Source organism: Elaeis guineensis, chromosome 12 (genome assembly GCF_000442705.2).
Source record: "Elaeis guineensis isolate ETL-2024a chromosome 12, EG11, whole genome shotgun sequence".
Lineage (NCBI taxonomy): Eukaryota > Viridiplantae > Streptophyta > Magnoliopsida > Arecales > Arecaceae > Elaeis > Elaeis guineensis.
Genome location: NC_026004.2, coordinates 46,277,950 through 46,303,967, shown reverse-complemented (window position 1 = coordinate 46,303,967; position 26,018 = coordinate 46,277,950).

Here is a 26,018-nt window from a genome sequence, read left to right as displayed (position 1 = left end):
ACTGCTACCACCACCGCAGCTCCTTTTTCGGGGACACCGAGCTCCCCAGCCCCTACTTCAGAGGTTTGAGACCTCTAACCTTGTATTCTTCTTTTACTACAATTTTTTTTCTTTTTCCTCTTGTCCTTAAGAAATATTCAATCAATAAAGTTGAATTTCTCCCTATGGAGGGCTTCTCCACTCTCCCTTCCTCCTCCTTTTTTGTTTTTCTTTCTGCAATGGGATGCGCCTTGATGCTTTTGTCTCCCGATGGCAGTGTCCTACCGTAGTGCTTCCCCTACCATGGGAAATTTTGCTGAAGTCCATGATCCAGCGTCTGAAGAAGGAAGTTCATCATTTGACAAAGAGATCGAAGAAGATGGATGGCGAACTTCGTAGGTTGAGGGAGAGCCACTCTGAAGCCACCGTGGAGGCCACCCACTTTCGAAACCTCCACATGAAGGGGATCATGGAGTACAGTCGGAGGAAGGCGAACTTCAAGAAGGAGCTCGAGGAGCACAAGAAGTGCACCAGCGATCGATCTTGGGCTCAAGCTGCCAAGATCAGTTCTCTCAGAGTGGAGCTGTCGGCTGCGCAGGAGAGGATTAGCCAGTTGGAAGGAAGTTCATCCCGGCTCTTGACTCGGGCCGACAGTGACTGGGAATGGTCGAAGAAGGTCTCCGACCTTCAGCAACAGCTCCAGGATGTCGAGGCGAGCTATGATGTCTACCGGGCTGGCTGGCGCAAGCAGGTGGATGAATACAAGGGGAGGCTCAGGATGGCGACCGACGAGGTTGCCCGCCTTCAGAGGCAGCTAGCTGGAGGGGCTCAGCTTGCTCCCGCTCTAGATTCCAGCGAACTCCAATCCCTGAGAAGAACCATAGAAGAACTATCTGTCACCCTTGGGGAGGGAAAGGCCAAGCTGCAACAATTAAAGATCCAGCTAGTATGCGAGCAGCAAGCCGTCAAGGATGCTGAGGCGGAATCCGAGGTCCTGAGAAAAAGGCATCGAGAGGCGGAGAACGAAAGACAGCGATTTCACCGAAGATACATGGAGATACTAATGAGAGAGAGGGAATTGGAAGCAGAAGTCCAAAGTTTAAGGCACTCCCTGGCGAGGGTCGAAGTCGAAAGTTTGAGGTCGAAGGAAGCCGGGCCCTCTTAGGGATCTTTTTGCCCTTTGTTCCTCTAAGTGTCTTCTTTCATCGCTTGTCTGTTTGTCGTCGCCATTGTTGCTGTCATTGTTATTTTTGTTGTTTTTTCTTCTTCGGGTTTTCAGGCTCTGTAATGCATGTTTTGCCAATGAAATGAAAAGGTCTTTGCTATCTTACCCGTATGTCGCGTTAAACTGTCATGTGCTGGACTTCTTTCATTTTTGTCCCATGTGATGTCGATGTTGTTCGAGGATTCCTTGTTTGTCTGTGCATTAGGTCGTCATTGTCGAGTTTCTGGTTCGGCATCGACGTCGCTTGGAGGTTCCTGGTTATCGCCGTGTCGGTTTGCCTTTCGTTTGCGATCGTAGATCTTACTTTCTCTTCCTCCCTCTTCATAGAGACGAGGTCCTTTGTGCTTTTAGTGTAGTTCGGCCTCCATTTTTTGTTGGGGTAGGGGGTCACGGTGGCGTAGACGGGTCATCGCAAAAGTTTTCTTTTTCTTGTCGGGTCTCGAACGGTCATCGCAAAGGTTCTTTCCTTATTTCTGATGTGGTCGGTTTCAGCTCAGGTTAGGATGAGGTTCTCCTTCTATTCCTAACGGGACTGTGGGGGCACATGTGGGCGCTGTTTGGCCTCTCCCCCATCCGGTCTAAGAGGAACCGGGCCTTCGACTTTGCTCATGTTAGGGCGAGGTTGTCCTCCTGTCCCTAACATGGCTATGGGGGCGCATATGGGCGCTGTTTGGCCTCTCCCCCCATTCGATCTAAGAGGAACCGGGCCTTCGACTTTACTCATGTTAGGGCGAGGTTCTCCTCCTGTCCCTAACATGGCTGTGGGGGCGCTTATGGGCGCTGTTTGGCCTCTCCCCCCATCCGATCTAAGAGGAACCGGGCCTTCGACTTTGCTCATGTTAGGGTGAGGTTCTCCTCCTGTCCCTAACATGGCTGTGGGGGCACTTATGGGCACTGTTTGGCCTCTCCCCCCATCCAATCTAAGAGGAACTGGGCCTTCAACTTTGCTCATGTTAGGGTGAGGTTCTCCTCTTGTCCCTAACATGGCTGTGGGGGCGCTTATGGGCGCTGTTTGGCCTCTCCCCCCATCCGGTCAAAGGGGAATCGGGCCTTTGACTTTGCCCACATTAGGGTTTATTTTTATTGTCCGAAGGGGTCATCCCCTGTCGTTACAAGTTCGTACCAAAAAGAAAAGATGTGCGGATCTGAAAGGAATCTTGATTTGAAATAGAGTCATTCGCTGTACATTTATAAGTTTTCAAATTCTAGCGCTGTGGAAGGTCTGCTTCCTGTCGAGGTCCTCCAGAGACGGAGTTGATGATCCCTATTGGAGGCCGATCTCCGGGCTGCTCTTCCCTTCTTGGTGGCTCAGGCTGCGGCAGGGCCCTTGGCCGATCTTCTCTACTCTCAAGCCGACATCGAATGAATCTGTCGAGCCGACCTCGTCGGATGAGCTCCTTGATCTCATCTCAGAGCTGGATGCATTCCTCCGTGTCGTGGCCGTGGCACGATGGTAGAGACAGAACTTGTTCGGATTGTGCTTCCTGGGGTGCGTGCGCATCCTCTCTGACCTAGGGAGCTGCTCTCTGACCTCCATCAGCACCTGGGTTTTCGATGCATTGAGGGGGGCATAGTTGCGAAATCTTCCTGGGGGAGAACCCCGTCGAGCCTGGCGATCTGGGCTTCCCTGCCTGCATGCTCGAGGAGGAGTCTGGATGTGCTTGTGCCCGGGAGGAGTTCGAGAACGTGGCCGAGCCTCTCTCGGCCCTTTTTCAACTTCGGGCTTATTCGGGTCTCCCGCCTGCCGCTCTTTCGTGGTCTCCTCGTCCTTCATTTTTAAGGCTTCTTTCGCTCGAGCGTACCCTTCGGCCTGAGCCAACAGGTCAGCAAAATTCTTGGGGTACTTCTTTTCCAGGAAGAATAAAAGGTCATTCTTCTGAAGGCCGCCTTTTAGGGCGGCCATCGCTACCGATTGGTCCAAATTTCGGACCTCCAGCGCGGCGACATTGAAACGGTTGATGTAGGCCCGAATGGACTCCCCCTCCCTCTGCTTGATGTTGATGAGGGACTCCGAACCCTTCCGGGGATGCCGACTGCTAACAAAATGGGCCACAAATTGGTGGCTCATCTGATCAAAGGAAAAGATGGTACCCGACTTCAGCGCTGAGTATCAGTTTCTCGCCGCTCCCTTCAAGGTGGATGGGAAGGCTCGGCATAGAATGACATCGGGCATGCCATGAAGCAGCATCATTGTCTGGAAGGCCTCCAGGTGGTCAATCGGGTCTGAAGTCTCATCGTAGCTTTCGAATTGAGGGAGTTTGAAGTTCGGTGGGATCGGTTCCTGCATGATCATTTGAGAAAAGAGAGGGTCAGTGCAAATGTCCTCACCATAAGCGAGGGGAGCGTGGCGGAGCTCTTCGATCTGCCTGTTCATCTTCTGGAGCCTCCGATCCAGGAAATCCTCTCGACTATGGGTCTCGAGGGTCTTCTAACAGAATGGAGGTAGAGATCTTCCAGGGGTGGAATCGTGGTCAGATTGAGGGCTCTCCACCCTTGGATTCATCTTTCCGAGAAAGACGGGGCGGCTAGCCCAAGTGGCCCATCCCACCATCGAATTTTGGGGTTCCGGTGATGCTCTTTCCAGTCGCACTGATGCCTGCGGCTGCTGCTACTGTTGCATAGCCTGCACAGCTTCAGTGAGGCCTCTGACCTGCTGCACCAGTAGGTCGAATTGCTCCGCGCCAACCGCCGTTGTCGGAGGAGGAGAAGGAGGCTGGGAAACTGGAGGTGAGGCCGAAGCCTGAGATCTGGCCGTGGAGGCCGTGGATCGTCGCGTGGATGCTTTGCGGGGAGGCATCGGGCAAAGACCTAGTGGGGGAAGGAGGAGTGGATGTCGGAGAAGATGATCGGAGGTGGTCCCGTTGAGCGCTCCTTTAAGAACAAGGGTACCACAAAGGTTCAGCCCCTTCCTCTAGTGCCAATTCTGTTGGTGCAAAAATCTGCCTGCACTAAAAAAGCTGGAGTCAGAGGAGTCACGATCGCCATCAGGACCTACAAAAGAAGTCTAAACCGGAGGTGGGGTTGCTCCGGCAAGACCCTCCGATGCTCAAGTCAGTTCTCTGCCTCAACAAGAATGGAGTGCTCGAACAAAAATTTTAACAGAGTTTTGGGATAGAGATTAGAGCTTAGAGAATAACGTATCTAGGGTCCCCCTTTTATAGGCGGAGGGAGCAACAGACTGATAGCAATGTTTGTAACCGTCTGGCAGTGGGCTGCCCAGGGTCAGGAGGAGTTTGTTGCGAAGAGTAGTGGAGTGGAATCATGGCTATCATCGGGACATGCCACGTGGAGTCTGTCACGGGGGGTGGAGCGGCGTCCGTTGTTGCGACTTGCCAGAGGATGGAGGAATCATGCGGTATCCATCACAGGAAGTGGAGCAGGATCGTGGCCATTATTATGGTCTACCAGGGAGTGATGGAGCCATGTGAAATCCATCGCAGGAAGTGGAGCAGAGTCGTGGCCGTTACTGCAGCCTGCCAGGGAGTGATGGAGCCACGCGAAATCCGTCGCAGGAAGTGGAGCAAAGTCGTGGCCGTTGCTGCGGCCTACTAGAGGGTCCAGGCCTGTCGGTCGAAGTTCGGTTGGAGTACGGTCTCCGTAGAAGCTCGGATGGGGATCATTTATCGAGGAGTCTCGGCTAGGGCCAGTCTACAATGGACATCCGAACGGAATTCATCCATAATGGAGGCTTGGGTGAAGGCCTACGGTGGGAATCCGGCATGGGCCGCTCGTGGTAGAAATTTGAAGTAGATCGCTTGCAGCGAAAACTCGGAGTGGGTCGCTTGCGGTAGGAGCTCAGAGTCCGGCTCCCATAGGAGTCCGAACGAAGTCTTCCTACAGTCGAAGTCGGGGACGAGATCCGGCTCTCGAAGTCTGCCTGCAATTGGAGTTGCGGGCAGAGTCTGGCTCCCGTAGGAGTCCGGACGAGGTCTGCTTGCAATCAGAGTTGTGGGCGGAGTCTGGCTCCCGTAGGAGTCCAAACGAGGTCTGCCTGCAATCAGAGTTATGGGCAGAGTCTGGCTCCCGTAGGAGTCCGAACGAAGCCTGCCTGCAGCTAGAGTCGTGGGCGGAGTCCGGCTCCCATAGGAGTCCGGACAAAGCTTGCCAGCAGCCGGAGTCATGGGCGGAGTCCAGCTCCCGTAGGAGTCCGGACGTAGTCTCCCTGCAGCCGGAGTCGGGGATGAGATCCGGCTCCCGAAGTCTGCCTGCAATTGGAGTTGTGGGCGGAGTCTGGCTCCCGTAGGAGTCCGGATGAGGTCTGCCTGCAATCGGAGTTGTGGGCGGAGTCTGGCTCCCGTAGGAGTCCGGGCGAAGTCCTCTCACAGTCGAAGTCGGCGAAGTCTGGCTCCCGTAGGAGTTCGGACGAAGTCCTGACGCAGTCGAAGTCGGCGAAGTCCGACTCCCGTAGGAGTCCGGGCGAAGTCCTCTCGCAGTCGAAGTCGACGAAGTCCGGCTCCCGTAGGAGTCCGGACGAAGTCCTCACGCAGTCGAAGTCGACAAAGTCTGGCTCCCGTAGGAGTCCGGGCGAAGTCCTCTCGCAGTCGAAGTCGGCGAAATCCGGCTCCCGTAGGAGTCCGGACGAAGTCCTCATGCAGTCGAAGTCGGTGAAGTCCGACTCCCGTAGGAGTCCGGACGAAGTCTACCTGTAAGTGAAGCTGGGGGTGAAGTCTGGCTTCCGTGGGAGTCCAGACGAAGTCTACCTGTAAGTGAAGTCGTAGGCGGAGTCCGGCTCCCGTAGGAGTCCGGACAGAGTCTAGAAGATGGCCGATCATCATGGAAATTTGGGTGGAGTCCGTCCGTCGTGAAGAATCTGGTCGACGCTGGTGGGGGCTTATCCGCCAGCAAAACTTAGGAGTGTTGCGGAGGCTCGACCGCCAGGAGGTTTGAAGAGACGTCGTTGGAGGTCAGAAGTCGGTTGGATCCCCGGAGGGTCACTCCTGTCACGAACTTCAGCTGGGGGGTATTTTATACCCAACAATAGAGTTTAGACATGAAGTAGAAAAATAGATCAAAAAAATTCTAAAGGTTCTTCGATTAGATCGAGGAGGAAAATACCTTAGTGAAGAATTTCAGGCCTATCTCAAAGATAATAGTATAGTCTCACAGTGGACACCTCCAAGGATGCCTCAGCTCAATAGGATATCCGAAAGAAGGAATCAGATCCTATTAGATATGGTCTGATCTATGATGAGCTTCATAAACCTTCTTATCTTTCTCTGGGGACATGCATTATTTTTTACGATTCATCTTTTGAATCAGATTCTCTCGAAATCCATTCCTACCATACTACGAGTTATGGCATGGAAAGAAACCAACTCTTGGATATCTCAAGATTTGGGGATGTTTGGCCCATGTCAAATAACAACAGACATACAAGTTAAAGACTAGATCTTTTAGGGCTCGCTTCATACGGTATCCTAAGGAAACTATAAGATACTACTTCTATCTTTCTGAGGATCACAATGTGATTGTGAGCCATCATGTCATCTCCTTAGAAAAAGAGTTATCCGAGATGGAGGCAGTGGGAGAAAGATTGAGCTCGAAAAGAAAGTCTCTGAAAAGCATCAAGTCCAAGAACCTGAACCCAGTAGTGAGCCAGTAGATGTGGTATCTCCTCCACCTGATAGATCAAGTAGGATCTCCCATCCTCCTGAAAGGTACTTAGGTATTCTTACAGAAGATTTAGAGAAAGCATTCTTTGTGGGAGATAGGGACATTAGTATTGGATGTATGCCCTAAAAGCCAATCTTGACTGATATATATTATATTTTTAGGATATAATTTTATACTTATTGGATATTTATATTATCATTCATATTTTATGTGTCTATAAATCATCCAAGAGATTAACAAGATGATGACATAAATTTTTAAAGAATTAAGAATTTGAGATATGTGTCATTAATGGTTGATTTCTAAATTGCTCCTGATCATAGGATCATCATGGAGATGGTGATTGATCTGGATAGACCAATGCACGGATCACTTTCTTTGGGCTAATGGGTCTCGAGTCTGCGGTGTAGTGACATTGGAGCGAGAGTGCAGGTGGTTGTTAGAAAATAACTAGCACTGAGCGAGACTAACACGAGAAGTCACATAGATGTCTGCTCACTCGTTAGTGACTTTCTCGATGCTGCAGTTATATGATTGATCTTTTGATCTGCGATGTAATAGCTACTCGTAATGAGGCTGCTAGAGTTTGACAACATATAAACATGGGTCTCAATGAGTTCTTGTAGTAGATGTTGGCAACAGTTGGTCCACTATAAGAGTAAGGTGTGCATCAAAATGGGATCTATCGATCTTAGTAGAAGGGAGTAGTCCTATAAGATTTAAGAAGCTGAGTCTTTAAGTCTATGATCATAGCAGTGTGATTAATGAAAAAAAGTTTTCATAGAATCAGATATGGACTCGAGCTGATTGAATCTATCATATGATCGATGATGAGGTTTGATGATTCATCCATGATCTGTCATCTAATCGGGACTCATGATGGAGGGACTGTATCATATGTTAACTGCACCTAGAGGTTCATTACTTTTTATTTCGTTGGATTGCTACTACATATCGCTAGGTATCACTAATGGATTGTGAGACCCATGAGCATCATCTTGATGATTGATAATCTTGGGTGAGCAGAGTTGGAATGGTTCCAATCCATTGAAAAGAGTTTTAATGATATTATGATAAAGATCACAATATATCTCACTATCAGATAGAATAGAACCTATGGGGTTACACACAAAAGAGATTTTTGACTGATCAGATTATTGAATTACAATTATGAATCATGATAGGATTTGATTATTAAGTTGATTAATGATTGATCCAATACAAAAGTTGCATTATGTAACTTGCTAAAGAGTTAGTGAGTTAAAGGAGGACTAATTAGCAATAGGATTGCTAAGTGACTCAATTTGATTGAGCTATAGAGCTTGTATCAAGTTTAATTAAATTAGATTTAATTTGACTTGACATGGGTTTGATTTGATCAAACCTAATTGGGTTATAAGATAACCTAAATTGCATGAGAGAATAATTTCTGATAGAATTAGGATTTGAGTTTGACTCAATTCTTAATTAGACTAGGATCTAAACAAGAATGTTTGAATTTTTATTTAGACTAAGAATTCTCATTTTTATGGATGCACCAAATTCAAATAAGATTAGGATTAAATAGAGTTTGACTCAAGCACCAAGTGAGAGTCCAAAAGGACTAGGACTCCTTCTTTAATTAGGTGACACCCAATCTAAATAGTTTGGGCTCAAAATCAGATTTAATTTTTCATCTATTTGGATCTAATCAGGTCTTAATATGATTAGAATTGATTAAAGTTTTATTGGATTTAAAATAGTCACCTAAACAAGAGCCCTAAGATCTTAAAACTCCTCCTTTCATGCGCCAACAAGGTCCCACGTCAATCAGATTTATGGATGCCACATCCCTTTGTTTTTTGCATGAGTTTTTAGCATGTAAGAAGCTTTCAAAAACTACTCCTTCCATGTGAAATCTGGGTGCAAACAAAAGAAGGGTGGGCGGCATGAATTGTGGTAGAGTCCTAAGAGGTTTGGACTCTAATTTCCTATCCAAAGTCTAACTCTATCTTTTCCCTATTTAAACCATGCATCATGGGATGTGTAGACGAGATAATGATCAGGTTTTGACACCCAAAAGGAGGGAGTTTGTGTATGAAAAATCATGGAGGGAGAGGGCACGGCATGGAGGTGGATGGCATGAGGTATGGTTGCTTCATATCCTTTCTTTCTTACACAACCAAAGGTTGGTTGTTAGGACATCTCCTCTCCTCTTTTTTGTCCTTGTTTGGACATGGATAACTCCTCTCTCCTTTATCCAAAAGTTGGATAAAATTTTTACATCTCTATTGTAGAGATTTGGTGCATGGATTTTAGGAAGAAAAGAAAAGAAAGAGTTTTTCTTATGATCTCTAGCGTAGAGATCAACATCCTCCTATTTCTTCCTGTTCTCTAAGAATGTCTTGAGAGAAAAGAAGATTTTCAACCATCAAGATACAATCTCTGTAAAGAACTTAGCATCCCCGTGAGATCAAAAAGACTTCTGATCAGATCAAAATCTCATGTGGATATCCATAGAGATCGGATACTTGTACGGCTACAAGGGATCTTCGAAAGATATCCATGATCATCTATTTGCGGTGAAGATTAATCCATGCTAAGGTATGTTTTCTATGTATTTTTCTCTATTTAATTTTTATATTTGAATCTTATCTCACATATGATGATCCTGTTTATGGTTTGAAGATTTGATCTTATGCATGCTTAGATTAAATTAGATTTAATCTAAAAAATTTTAAATTCTACTACATACTTATTTTGAAAAATTTTACATGCATGAAATCATAAAACTCCAACAGTGATATTAGAGCCACATCATATGCATGAGATTAGGATTTAGATCTAAAATCTGTAAAGAAAAAATTCAGATCTAAAAATTTTTGATGTCATTCTGACATAAGGTTGTCCTAGCATAACTTATTATGCTGAATAGTTATCCTAGAATAATGTTAAATTTTTAATTAAAAAACTTTTAGATCTAATTTTTTTAGCATATACGTGATATATATTTTGTTATTTAGATCTGAAAAGAGTTTTGAGATCTATTTTGATTCATATATATGATATATGAAAGCATGTTTAGGGCTGAAATTTATTTCTATCATCTGAACTTGTTCATGTATATGATACATATTTATATGTGTGATCTAAAATTATTTTAAGATTAAAATATATTATTCATACAAAAAATTTAGATCTAAAAATTTAGATTTAAGATCTAAAATTAGTATTTGTGCATGAGGGATTGGTCATGGGTCGATCAAATTAGGTCGTGTAATTGGATTATATCATAAGATTTCTGATTTGATCATATTGGGTCTAATTCGATTTAGCAATTGATCAAACTGAGTCAAATATTGATTAAGATGAGATCAATAGAGATTAAGATCATACAATTGTTAGTGATCGAATTGATTGACACCCATATGTAAAATCGATTAACCTAAAGACCTAATTCAGCTCTATGGATCTAATCTGATTCACCTAAGCTAACCTATTTAGATCACTTATCCAATTGATATCTAAAGTAAGTAATTGAAAGGTGGTTATTTAATTAGTTTCATTCACTGAATCTGGCTAATTTATTGATGTCTAAGGAAAGCAACGGGGGAGCCCCACCAATCTCCACTTACCTGGCCAATTTGGAAGATTGAGTCTCAAATATGGTTATTTGATGATTTGATTTAGCTCATGTCAATTACATCCGTCATATGATGACTGATTAGATGAGACCTAAATTTAAATCTCTCCATAAATATTAAGTCTAAGATCTTCCATCATTGTAGATATGCAGGTGTGCTATCGGCGTTAATTATTCTCGGTTGATCACAGTGGTTCAGCTGCATCGAGAACATGCAACCACTCTATTAGCAAAGAGTTTCTCCAAGATAAAGATGGGGTTGGACCTAATAACTATTAGGTGAGGGACCCAATGATGGCTTTGCACCTGCTTGTGAACGATGGGTCTGACTTAACTAAGAAGTATGGGCAATAACTATTAAGTGAGCCTACAAAACTTAGAGATCAGTAGCTGTAACATGTTTTGAGAAGCATCTGAACAAAAAGTTGTCCATGCATCGGTGTTTGTTCGTGTTACCAATAACTATTAAGTGAGATGCATGGCATCAGTGGGACTGCAGCATCCACTAGAAATTCAGTTATCGCATTAAGATTTTCATTTCTCCATCTGAAGAGTGTGGGAGATTTGATAAAATAGTGAGTCTTCTTTTTGTACCTAAAAGTTCTTAGAGCAAATTATAAAATAAGTACAAACATCCAATTAGAATCTTTGCTCTCTACTGTTTATTGTGTCAGCTTCCAACCCTCTAGCTCAAATCCTAGATATCAACCGATTAATCAAAACTGATTATATAGATTGGCTCACAAACCTAAGAATCATTCTTAATTTTAAAAAATTAAGCAATATTCTCTACCAAGCTATTCTAATGTTAACAACCTGTCCAACCCAAAGTCAACGTGCTATACTTGATGAGTGGATGGACAATAACAATTAAGATAGGTGCTAAATATTGAAGTCCATGTTAGATGAACTCCAATGTATGCTTGAGCACATGTTCACTGCCAATGACATATTGATTCATCTACAAATATTGTGAGATGATCAGAGTCGCACAGCGTACGAGATGCGTGATGGGCAGTCAGTCTATGATTGTTATTTGATAATGATCAAAGACATTAAAGAGCTTAAAAGGCTCAACATACAATGCATGAGGAATAGCTTGTGAATTTGATTATGCAATCTCTGGTTAGTTTATATGGATAGTTTATGGTAAACTACCATATAAAAGATCATCTTGGCATCCTATCTGAATTGATCAAAGTGTTGCTAACAAAGGAACCTTGAAAGTGTTCGGAGGTAAATACCTAAAGAACCTAAAGAAATAATGACACGCCTAGAGTAGGCATGTCAAAATTGCTCAATACAATCTTTACAATTTTTTCTTCTCTCAGTTGAGCTGTAGACTCTAGTAATTTTATATAGAGTCGATGGGAAGGTGGAGGGCTGAGGAAGTAACCCTTAAAATTGATAATAGGGTAAGAGTTGCTATTGTGGTCATGGGTATCTATCCTTTGTGATTATCATTTAGATTTAGTTCTTAGAGATAGTCTCTATCTTTTGCATGGTGATGTATTTATAAACATAATTGAGCAAGCAGTGAATGCCATTGGACCTGAGAGATCCAAAGTTGAGATAAAATTTAAGTATATATGGAACCTTAGGCTAAGTCATATTGGAGAAGAAATAATTAACAAACTGAAGAAATAAGAGCCTTTGGGCTCATTAACTATTGAGTCATATCTAGTTTGTGTATTATCTCTTTGAGAAAATATGACGAAGCTACTCTTATGGGACAAGAGGAAAAGGACTACTGAGATATTTATCCTTGTACACATTTCATGTATGTAGCCCATATGATGTGCTAATCAAGGAGTTGTCTCTACTTGTTACCTTTATCGATAGTCAATCATGGTATGAGTAAGTATATGAGACACAAATCTGAAATTATTGAAAGATTCAAAGAATTCAAATATAAAGTAGAGAAGCAAATCAAAAAATTTCTATAAGTACTTCGATCAGATCGAGGATGCAATACCAATGAAAAATTTTTTTTGGTTATCTCATAAAATACCATAGTTTCATATTGGACTGCTCTTAGTACATCTCAGCTTAATGAAATAAGAAGAGTCATGGGACTATATGAGATATGGTCTGATCCATGATGAACTTCACTAATTTATTTATGTTTTTTTAGAAACATGCTTTATTTCTATGGAATTAGGTTCGCTCTAAGCCTGTTCCTACCATACTGTATGAGATATGACATGGTAAAAACTGAATTTTGATTATTTCGAGATCTAAAGATATCTAACTTGTGACAGTAGATAGATATGTTAAAGAATTGGTCTATAAACTCATCCTAAAAGAGTTTGGGATACTACTTTCTGAAAGAATTACAATGTGATTGTAACCCGACATATTATCTTCTTAAAAAATTGTTTAATCTGAATGAAGCAGTGGAAGGAAAGTTAAGCTCGAAGAGAGTGTCTCTGAAGAGCAATGAGCCATAGGACCTGAAGAACTTATTCATAATAAGCCAGTAGACGTATATTCCTCTATCTCATACACATAGTAGGATCTCCAATCCTCTCAAAAAGTACTTGGGTATGCTCAACAGAGGATGTAGAGAAAATCATTTCTCATTGGGAGATGGGGAACATAGAGATGATCCCAAAACCTTCAACGAGGCAATGTGAGATATTGACTCTAAGAAAGGGATGTGAATTATCTTTTCTGACTGGATATCTTCTGAAGATTTCTATATAGAGTAGCTCATGGATTTCACTTCTTGTGATATGAGATCACAAAGTCTACAATACTCTTGGAGCTGGAATAGTCATTTTGATGATATGATCAAATTGTTTGATCAGAAAAGAAGAATTATGTATTTTCAAAAGGGTCAGTGGGAGTGTCCAATACTGACATCGATTAATATATGGTTGTATATAGAATCTTCCATAAAAGACATAAAGCAGGCATCTTAGAGATTTATAGAGATAGATGTAATTGGAGGCTTATATTTTCACAGATAAAGTACAAAAATTAGATGCTGAAAGGATTCAGTATAGAAATTTTGGAGAGAGATCTGCTACCCTCTTAGGCATAGATATATACCATGTAATGTACTGGAACTGATATAGTTAATACTGTGAATGTCATGAGTAGATATCAGTTGTTTTCAGGCTGAGAGCACTGGATTGCTATAAAAACATCCTTAAGTGCTTAGAAGAACTAAGGATATATTCTTAATTTTGAAGAAGGATCAAAGCTAGGAGTGAGAGGACACATCAATTCAGATTTTATGTTTGATATTGATGATAAAATGCCTACATCATGGTGTGTGTTCCTGTGTTGATATCTTGGAAGGGTTTTAAATAATCGATCGATGGAAGCTGAGCATACTATAAATGTATAGGATGCATTCTGGTTCTAATGTTATTTGCAGAATTGAATGTCATGCCATCAGATGTCATGATGTTATTTGCAGAATTGGATGTTATGCCATTAGATGCCATGACACTATACTGTAAAGACAATGGCACTATAGCCCTTGCTAAGGAGCCTAGGTCTCACCAAATATCCAAGCACATAGAGCAGCAGAACACACGACTACCTCCAATAGAAATACATAGAGGTGCAGAGAGCAAACTCCATATGTGATATAGTTGACCCATTGATAAGTCACTTAGCTAGCCGAAGACTAAAGCCTGTCTTATGAAGATGGGGCTTACAGATTGGCTTTAGTGCAAGTGAAAGATTATTGGATATATGCCCTAGAAGCGAATCTTGACTGATACATATTATATTTCTAAGATATAATTTTATACTTATTGAATATTTATATTATCATTCATATTTTATGTGTCCATGAATCATCCAAGGGATTAACAAAATGATGACATATATTCTCAAAGAGTTGAGAATTTGAGACATGTGTCATTAATGGTTGATTCCTAAATTGCTCTTGGTCATAGGATCATCATGGGGATGGTGATTGATCTAGATAGACCAGTGCATGGATCGTTTCCTTTGGATAGATGGGTCTCGAGTCTGTGGTGTAGTGATACTGGAGCGAGAGTGCAGGTGGTTGTTAGAGAATTACTAGCACTGAGCGTGACCAACACGAGAAGTCACATGGATGTCTACTCACTTGTTAGTAACTTTTTTGATGCTGCAATTGTATGACTGGTCCTTTGACCTGCGGTACTATAGCTACTCACAGTGAGCCTGCTGGAGTTTGACTACATATAAATATGGATCTCAATGAATCCTTGTAGTGGATGTTGATGACAGTTGGTCCACTGTAGCAGTAGGGTATATATCAAGATGGGATCTATCGATCCTAACAGAAGGGAGTAGTCCTATGGGATTTAAGAAGCTGAGTGTTGCTCCTAGATTGATTTTGATGATTACAAAGCAGATTGAAGGGATACAAATAATTTTAAAATGAAAAAGTCCTTATGCTCTTCAAGGGCAAAATCGTAATTTCACTAAAATACTGATTTGATAGTACCATTCGGTAGAACAAATGATTTGAAATCTATTGGTGAAAATTTCATTATGTTTGGATTTATATTTTTGAAGTTATGAAGGTTTGAAGTGCATGAGTCGACTCATGAGTCAACTCATGGCACTGTGAGCTGATTGGCACGCAAAAATTCTCTTTGGCACGCTAGTTTTCTGGCTTGGCACGACCTGTGAGTCGACTCATGAGTCGACCCACAAGGCATGAGTCGACTCATGAGTCGACCCCTGCTAATTTGAGCCAAGAATTTTCAGAAATGCATTCTCTGGTTTTTGCAACAGAGGTCGACTCATGAGTCGACCCCTGAAGCATGAGTCGACTCATGAGTCGACCCCTGCGACTGAAAATGTCTTCAATGGATAGTTTTTTGCCCATTTTAATTGCCTTTTATGCTTCCTAAAATTGCTCTAACGGCTCTTTATCTGCCTAAATTGTTTTCTCTAGCTTTTAATGCTATAAAATGCTTGAAATGGTGAAAGAAATTACAGATTAAATAGCAGATCAAATTGGAGAGAAAACAGAAGATCAATCGGCAGATCAAAAGACAGATAAAATTCATTGAGAGGATCCATGAGATAATTTGAGAGAAAAAGAAAAGAGGATCCAAAATCCACACGAGAGATTGTGAAAGAGATTCAAGAGCTTTCAAAGAGAGGATCTTTCAAGCCTATTGTTTCAACCTTGATCTAGAGATCTTCCAAAGCTTTCAAGAGATCTTCAATCAACAATCAACCTCTTCTCAAGCATTCGTTCAAGCGTTCATCCACTTTGAGAAAATCCGAAAAAGGGGTTCATCATTTGAGTAAAGTTTTTATTGTTATATTTGCTCATTTAAGGAGCTGTTATTGTATTAATCTGTGCTCTAAATATTCTTACTCTTTGTGAGTTTTTGTTCTTATTTTTGGAGGATTTCCAAAACAAGGAAAGGTTGATTTGAACCTGAAATCGGAGTGTTTTGGGTTTACTTGTACCCGGAAAATAAGTGATCTAGCTTGGGATAGCTAGTGTCGGAGTTTCCGACGTTTTGTATTCGGGTTGAATACAAAGGATAGTGGATTGAAATTTCCAAGTAGGATCTTGGAGAGTGGATGTAGGTGCAAGGTTAGCACCGAACCACTATAAATCCTTGTGTTTGTGGTGTGCTTTATCTCTTCACTTTATTTCTTTATTATATTCTTGCATTCCTGCTTTAGGTAATTAATATTGATTTAAAGTCTTTGTTTTGTTCTTCATAAGTAAGCAGTTGGGCTTAAATTTTTTAGAAACCCAATTCACCCCCCCCCCCTCTTGGGTTGCATAGCTGGGCAACAAGTGGTATCAGAGCCGGTGCTCTAGCCTTTCTTTGATCTAATAATCAAAGAGCCAAAGATCTATGGCAACCCATGTTGGTACTTCTCTAGTCGAGGGGCAATCAACAAACCGACCTTCACTTTTCAATGGGTCTAATTACACCTATTGGAAAGCTCGGATGAAGATTTTCATACAAGCACTCGACTATGATATGTGGAGTATCATATTGAATGGTCCTCACACACCCACCAAGATTATAGATGGTGAGGAGTCAACCAAACCCGAGAAAGAATGGGATGAGGTTGACAAGAAATTGGCACAATTAAATGCCAAAGCCATGAATGTTCTTTATTGTGCACTAGATGCAAGTGAATTTAATCGCATTTCTACTTGTGCATCTGCTAAAGAAATATGGAATAGGTTAGAAGTAACCCATGAGGGAACAAATCAAGTAAAAGAGTCTAAAATAAACATGCTTGTACATAAATATGAATTGTTCAAAATAGAGCATGATGAATCTATAACTGCTATGTTTACTCGTTTTACTGATATAATCAATGGTTTAAAGAGTCTTGGCAAATCTTATACTAACAGTGAACTTGTAAGGAAGATTCTCAGGTCACTGCCAAGAACTTGGGAAGCCAAGGTGACTGCCATCCAAGAAGCAAAGGACTTGAACACTCTACCTCTAGAAGAGCTTCTTGGATCCTTGATGACTCATGAACTTAGCATGAAGCAACATCAAGAGGATGAAGTCAAAAAGAAAAGAACCATTGCCCTCAAATCCACAACTTCGCCTGATTATGAAACGGATGACTCTGAAGATGAAGATCAGGATGAAGAGATGGCTCTCATCACCCAGAAATTCAAGAAGTTTCTAAGAAAAAGGAAACAGGGGATGAGAAAGAAATTCACAAAAGGGGAACAAAGCAAAGAAAAAGAGAAAGATCAACCCCTTATATGCTACGAGTGCAAGAAGCCGGGGCATTTCAGATCCGAATGTCCACAACTGAAGAAAGGTCCAAAGAAGTTCAAAAAGAAGGCAATGATGGCGACTTGGAGTGCGAGTGATGACTCAAGCTCCGACGAGGAAACCTCAACAGAACAAGCCAACCTGTGCCTTATGGCACACGAAAATGAGGTAACTTCTGAATCCACTAGTGATTTTACTTTTGAAGAATTGCATGAAGCTTTCTATGATTCAATTGATGAATTAAAGAAACTAGGGAAGAAAAACAAAGAACTGAAATTGGAAAATCAGTCCTTAGTAAAACATGCTGAAAACCTTTCAATTGAAAAATCCACCTTAATTCAAGAAAATCAAAACTTAAAGGATGAAATTAACAAGCTGAAATCTATAGTAGATAAATTCACCTTAAGTTCAAACAAACTAAATATGATACTTGATAATCAGAAAGCTATATATGATAAGGCTGGACTTGGATATAAACCTCAAAAGAAACAAAAATTTCTGAAGGATATTTATGCAAATTATTCAAGTAACAAGTCTACAAGTATTACTTGTTTCAACTGTGGTAGGATAGGACATAAATCATATACATGTCTTATTAACAAATATGCAAACACAAAGAAAATATGGGTTCCAAAAGGAACCATTCTGACTAACCTGAAAGGACCCAAGAAAGCTTGGGTACCTAAGATAGAAACTTGACCTTTGCTTGCAGGTGTGTCTAGCATCCCAAGAAGGAAACAGGAAATGATATCTTGACAGCGGATGCTCGAGACACATGACTGGTGATGAATCACAATTCATCACGCTTGATGCTAAGGATGGAGGGATGGTCACCTTTGGAGATAATGGCAAAGGAAAGATCATCGGGATAGGTAACATTGGTATCACTCCCTCCAAATACATTGAGAATGTTTTATTAGTTAAAGGTTTAAAACATAACTTACTTAGCATTAGTCAATTCTGTGATAAAGGGTATAAAGTAAGTTTTGAATCATCTGTTTGCATTGTGACGAGTCCTATTAACGATGGCATTAAATTTATAGGACATAGGCATGGCAATGTTTATATGGTAGACTTGAATAATTTAACTAAATTAGACATGCAATGCCTAGTTTCTTTAAATGCTAAAATAAATGAGACTAGTTGGCTGTGGCATCGTAGACTTGCACACATTAGCATGCATTCTCTCTCAAAATTAATTAAAAAGGATTTAGTTCTCGGTTTGCCAAAACTGAATTTTGAAAAGGATAGAATTTGTGATGCATGCCAATTAGGTAAACAAACTAGAGTATCATTTAAATCCAAAAATACTGTTTCAACTTCTAGACCTTTAGAGCTCTTACATATGGATTTATTTGGACCAACAAGAACCACCAGTCTAGGAGGAAAACGATATGGCTTTGTAATTATAGATGATTATTCTCGTTTTACTTGGGTTTTCTTTTTAGCTCACAAAAATAAAACTTTTCAAATTTTCACTAAATTTCATCGAAAAGTCACTAATGAAAAAGGGTTTTCAATTCAAAATATTAGAAGTGATCATGGAACAGAATTTGAAAATCATGACTTTGAAAATTTTTGTGATGAAAATGGAATTGGCCATAACTTCTCTGCTTCTAGGACACCCCAACAAAATGGGGTAGTTGAAAGGAAAAACAGAACCTTAGAAGAAATGGCCCGTACCATGCTTTGTGAAAGCAACCTTCCAAGATATTTTTGGGCGGAAGCTATTAACACAGCATATTACATTTTAAATCGTGCTTTAATAAGACAATTTTTAAAAGAAAACCCCCTATGAACTTTGGAAAGGAAGAAAATCAAATATTGCCTATTTTCATGTTTTTGGTTGCCGATGTTTCGTATTAATTAATGGCAAAGAAAAACTTAGTAAATTTGATGCAAAATCAGATCTTTCTAGGCTACTCCTCCACTAGTAAAGCATTTAGAGTTTTCAACAAAAGAACTTTAGTAGTTGAGGAGTCCATACATGTTGTCTTTGATGAATCTAACGATCTTCCTTCAAGGAAGAATGAGGGTGTTGATGATGCAGATCCACTAATAGAAGGTATGAAGGAGATCACTCTGAAAGATTCAGCAACTCCAGAAGACAAGGATCAAGAAGACAAACAAAATGAGAAAGGTGAAGAAATTCAAGAACAACCTCAAGGTACAAATGACTTACCCAAGGAATGGAGGTATGTTCACAACCACCCTAAGGAGTTAATAATTGGTGATCCTATGCATGGGGTAAAAACCCATTCTTCACTTAGAAATATACTTAATTATTGTGCATTTGTATCTCAACTTGAACCTAAAACTTTTGAAGAAGCTGAAAATGATCATAACTGGATTAATGCTATGCAAGAAGAACTTAATCAATTTGAAAGAAATAATGTTTGGACCTTAGTGAAAAGACCTAAAGATTATTCAATAATTGGTACAAAATGGGTCTTTAGAAATAAATTAGATGAGCATGGAAATGTAATTAGAAATAAAGCAAGACTGGTTGCTAAGGGATATAATCAAGAAGAAGGAATTGATTTTGATGAAACCTTTGCACCTGTTGCTAGATTAGAAGCCATTAGACTTCTACTTGCTTATGCTTGCTTTATGAAATTCAAACTATTTCAAATGGATGTTAAAAGTATATTTTTAAATGGATATATTTCTGAAGAAGTATATATAGAACAACCCCCTGGATTTGAAAATCATGCTTTTCCCAATCATGTCTTTAGATTAAATAAAGCTTTATATGGTCTAAAACAAGCACCTAGAGCATGGTATGAAAGGCTAAGCAAATTTCTACTAAATAATGGTTTCTCAAGAGGCAATGTAGATACAACCCTATTTATTAAAAGAAACCAAAATGATATGCTAATTATACAAATTTACGTTGATGACATAATTTTTGGGTCTACTAATGAATCCCTTTGTCAAGACTTTGCTAAGCTTATGCAGGGAGAGTTCGAGATGAGCATGATGGGAGAACTCACCTTCTTCCTCGGACTCCAAATCAAACAATCAAAAGAGGGAATCTCCATCACCCAAAGCAAGTACACCAAGGAACTACTCAAAAGATTTGGAATGGAGAACTGCAAACCAATTGGCACACCAATGAGTCCCTCAAGTAAGCTTGACAAGGATGATGAAGGTAAAAGCGTAGACTTAAAATACTATAGAGGTATGATTGGCTCATTATTATATCTAACTGCAAGTAGGCCTGATATCATGTTTAGTGTTTGCTTATGTGCTAGATATCAATCTAATCCTAAGGAATCTCATTTGAATGCTGTTAAAAGAATCCTTAGATACTTAAATGGCACACAAACTATAGGGTTATGGTACTCTAAGGACTCACAAATTAATTTGTTAGGATATTCAGATGCTGATTTTGCTGGATGTAAATTAGATAGAAAAAGCACAAGTGGAACTTGTCAATTTCTTGGAGTTAACCTAATCTCATGGTTTAGCAAGAAACAAAATTTGGTGGCACTATCTATGGCTGAAGCCGAATACATTGCAGCCGAAAGTTGTTGTACTCAAATCTTGTGGATTAAGCAACAACTCGAAGATTTTGGAATCAAACTTAATGAAACACCAATAAAATGTGATAATACAAGTGCCATAAATCTATCTAAAAATCCAATTCAATACTTAAGATCTAAACATATTGAAATAAGACATCATTTTATAAGAGAACATGTTCAAAACAAAAATGTAATTCTTGAATATGTTTGCACTGAAAATCAATTAGCCGATATCTTTACAAAGGCCCTTAGTGAGTCGACCCCCATGAGTCGACCCCCATGAGTTTCCTGAATTTCTGAACTTCATGAGTCGACCCCTATGAGTCGACTCAATGGCAAACTTGTAAATCCCACAAACTTTCCACGGGCTCATTGTTTTTAAACGGGAACCCTGTTTGTGAGACGACTCATCTTCCCTTCGTTCTTCTTCTTCCAAAAGCCGTCTTCTCCAACTCTTCTTGCTCCAAATCCAAGGATCAATTCTGAGGCAATTCTCCCTCCTACTCTCCACCAAAAATTGCCTCCTTCAAAAGGATTTTCTGTGCTTTCTCACTTTGCTTGGCGCAGTTTGAACGTGCCCTAGCACTTCACCAAACTTCCAAAATCCACTTCCTTTCTCCACTAAAATTCCTCTTTACTCTCTTGTGATCCCTCCTCCTCTCAATTCAAGTCTTCTTGTCTGCTACTTTTTTGGATATGGCTCCAAAGATAAAACTTTCCCAAAGAAGAAAATCAATCCGTGAGCCTGAGGAAATTGTTCAAAAGAAAAGGCATGCTCAATCTTCCAGTGTTCCCGATCCAGTTTCAGTACCTGCTCAAGGTCTCTCTCAATCCTCCATAAGCCCCAGTGTAAATCCTCTTTCTGATAGAAAAGTAGAAACCGAGAAAAATATAGATTTTCGGTTCTTTGAGAAAGAAGGCTTTACTTTTGCTACCAAGATCAAAAATCAAGGATGGGAACTTTACTGCTCCCTTAAGGAAGTCACCTATGTTGACCTTGTTAGAGAATTCTACCAGAACCTACTTTATGGAAGTGGGTCAGTGACTTCAACTGTAAAGGGAATTGATATCTGCCTGAATTCTAGGATATTGGGAGAAATACTTCAGTTGCCTAGTGAAGGATATTCATATATGGAACTCCCAATTAAAGAAGAGGGGATCAGAATTATTTTAGGAGAAACTTATTCAGGAAATTTAAACAAATTGGAAGCAAAGATTTTGTCCATTGAGATGAGGGTCCTGCATCAGATAGTAACAAAGCTCTTCTTTCCTAGGAGTGGTAGACATGACTTACTTTCCAGCAGAGATGTATGTGTCATGTTTCATGTCATCATTCAGACCCCCCTGAACCTCCCTGCACTTATGATAGAGGCCATGAGAGAAACTTTGAATAGATCCAAGGCACACTTGCCTTATGGTATGGCCCTTACTAGAGTATTTAGGAGGTTTGGAGTTAGCTGTGAAGGGGAGACACCTACCAAGCTCTCACATGTGGATACTTTCAACCAACACAGCCTGCACCGAATGGGAATTACAAAGACTGTTAGTGGTTGGACCAAGGGCTCTGAAGAAAGAACTGAGGAGAGAGTTGAGGAAAGAGCTGAAGACAGAACTGAAGGCAGAGTAGAAGAAGAAGGTCCATCTTCTCCTGTACATGACTTCAGGGCAGCTTCACCAGATACCCAGTTCATTCCTGATACTGAGGCTGGCCCTTCTGAGTTTACTAGGATGCCCACACCAGTGTTTCAGCCAGAGAGCAGAGCACCTCATTCAGAGTTCAGACTGGCTGACGATCAGATCGAGCATATTTCACAGCGTGTGGCTTCTTTGCTGTCTAGCCAGTGGGGTAGTACTTCTTTTGCACCTGGTGCCACTTCTTCTGATCAGACCATTACTCCCCACATCTCCACTGTGTTTCAGATGATATCAGATCAGTCTATCAGGATACAGCAGCTTGAGGACACAGTCTGGAGACTGACTGGCAGAGTTCTTGACTTGCATGGGCAAGTCCTTGCATTGGCCCATCCCCAGCCACAGGAGTCTACTATTGAGGTCACAGACCTCACTGCAGAGGCTGGCAGGCTCAGAGGAGCACTAGAAGGTGGATATGAGCTACTGAGGAAAGAGATCCGAGGATCGAGTGAGCATGCTACCACCCAGTTCACTGCTCTACTTCAATCTGTTTCCAGAGCACTGAACTACTTGATTCTATTAGACTCACCCTTTCTGTTCAGTCCCTAGCATCTCAGCGTTCTCAGCCACCCAGTTCATCTTGTTCTCCTGCTCGTGCCAGAGGCAGACGGGGTAGAGGACGCACTTCTGATCCATCATCTCCTCACCCTATATCTGATGACTCCGATCATTGACTTATCTTGATCTTTACTAGGTCCTCGGAGTTAGTATCTTGTTCTAGGATCTATACCTTGGGGCCATGTATTGACAATTAGCTGGTTAAATTTTATTTTCAAGAACTATGTATTGAAACAATTATGATATTAATGGAATCATCTTTTACCTATATTTCTACCTCTTTGTAATGATCATATTTTGGTTATATATTTTCTTCTTGTTGAAATATTGTCTTCTCCTTGTTGTTGTTTGCTGTTGATAATTGCTATATTAAGGGGGAGCAAACATCTGTAAAAAAAAAAAAAACTCTAAAGGGGAAGAAATTAAAGAATGTTTCAGAAAAAGGAAGAGTTAACTATGTTTGATGATGTCAAAAAGGGAGAGAAATTAAACAAAAACAAAAATTGAAATTAGACAAAAAGCAAAACCCTAAATTATGAGAAAAAGGGGGAGAAATTAAACAAAAACAAAGATTGGAAGATTAAAACAAATATTGGAGAAATTAAACAAAAATAAAAATTAAAATTAGACAAAAAGCAAAACCCTAAATTATGAGAAAAAGGGGGAGAAATTAAACAAAAACAAAGATTGGAAGATTAAAACAAATATTGGAGAAATTAAATAAAAACAAAGATTGGAAGATTAAAACAAATATTGGAGAAATTAAACAAAAACAAGGATTGAAAGATTAAACAAAACCTTGAGAAATTTGGTATCGAAATTTGATATCAGACAGAACTTAAACAAAAAGCCATCCATCAAAAGCAAAATCATAAGTACAATACAAATAAGTATTTTTTTTTGCTCTGATATATTTCAAAATTCAAACTTGCTCTGATACATCTTTTGAAATTTTATTCACCTTGATACATCTTAAGAAATTTGTTTTACTCTGATATACCCTACAATTTCTTTTAACTTGCTCTGATGAATGATAAAATTTGCTCTGATACAGTGTGAAGGTTTCTCTGATAAATTATAACATTTGATCTGATACAGTGAGAAAGTTTCTCTGATATATTATAACATTTGCTCTGATACAGTGTGAAATTTTCTCTGACATTTGTTCTAATACAGTGTGAAATTTTTTCTGATATATTATAAAATTTTCTTGCTCTGATACATTGTAAAATCTTTTCTGATATCATTGTAAAAATTATTTTTTTTGCTCTGATACATTGCAAAATTTATTTATCTTCTCTTGCTCTGATATATCTTAAACTCAAAATGATCTAATACCCTTTTCAAATCTTTAAGAAAATGGACAAACTATTTTTGTATTTATATTACATGCCAAAAGAATCATACTCTTTTCAAGCATATACACCTATAATGGATTCTTTTGAAATTAATGCATTAACATAAATATTTTTGTTAAAATATTTTGTCATCATCAAAAAGGGGGAGATTGTTGCTCCTAGATTGATTTTGATGATTACAAAGCAGATTGAAGGGATACAAATAATTTTAAAATGAAAAAGTCCTTATGCTCTTCAAGGGCAAAATTGTAATTTCACTAAAATACTGATTTGATAGTACCATTTGGTAGAACAAATGATTTGAAATCTATTGGTGAAAATTTCATTGTGTTTGGATTTATATTTTTGAAGTTATGAAGGTTTGAAGTGCATGAGTCGACTCATGAGTCAACTCATGGCACTGTGAGCTGATTGGCACGCAAAAATTCTCCTTGGCACGCTAGTTTTCTGGCTTGGCACGACCTGTGAGTCGACTCATGAGTCGACCCACAAGGCATGAGTCGACTCATGAGTCGACCCCTGCTAATTTGAGCCAAGAATTTTCAGAAACGCATTCTCTGGTTTTTGCAACAGAGGTCGACTCATGAGTCGACCCCTGAAGCATGAGTCGACTCATGAGTCGACCCCTGCGACTGAAAATGTCTTCAATGAATAGTTTTTTGCCCGTTTTAATTACCTTTTATGCTTCCTAAAATTGCTCTAACGGCTCTTATCTGCCTAAATTATTTTCTCTTGCTTTTAATGCTATAAAATGCTTGAAATGGTGAAAGAAATTACAGATTAAATAGCAGATCAAATTGGAGAGAAAACAGAAGATCAATCGGCAGATCAAAAGACAGATAAAATTCATTGAGAGGATCCATGAGATAATTTGAGAGAAAAAGAAAAGAGGATCCAAAATCCACACGAGAGATTGTGAAAGAGATTCAAGAGCTTTCAAAGAGAGGATCTTTCAAGCCTATTGTTTCAACCTTGATCTAGAGATCTTCCAAAGCTTTCAAGAGATCTTCAATCAATAATCAACCTCTTCTCAAGCATTCGTTCAAGCGTTCATCCACTTTGAGAAAATCCGAAAAAGGGGTTCATCATTTGAGTAAAGTTTTTATTGTTATATTTGCTCATTTAAGGAGCTGTTATTGTATTAATCTGTGCTCTAAATATTCTTATTCTTTGTGAGTTTTTGTTCTTGTTTTTGGAGGATTTCCAAAACAAGGAAAGGTTGATTCGAACTTGAAATCGGAGTGTTTTGGGTTTACTTATACCCGAGAAACAAGTGATCTAGCTTGGGATAGCTAGTGTCGGAGTTTTCGATGTTTTGTATTCGGGTTGAATACAAAGGATAGTGGATTGAAATTCCCAAGTAGGATCTTGGGGAGTGGATGTAGGTGCAAGGTTAGCACCGAACCACTATAAATCCTTGTGTTTGTGGTGTGCTTTATCGCTTCACTTTATTTCTTTATTATATTCTTGCATTCCTGCTTTAGGTAATTAATATTGATTTAAAGTCTTTGTTTTATTCTTCATAAGTAAGCAGTTGGGCTTAAATTTTTTAGAAACCCAATTCACCCCCCCCTCTTGGGTTGCATAGCTGGGCAACACTGAGTCTTTAAGTCTATGGCCATAGCAGTGTGATTAATGAAAAAAAATTTCATAGAATCACATATGGACTCGACTGATTGAATCTATCATATGATCGATGATGAGGTTTGATGATTC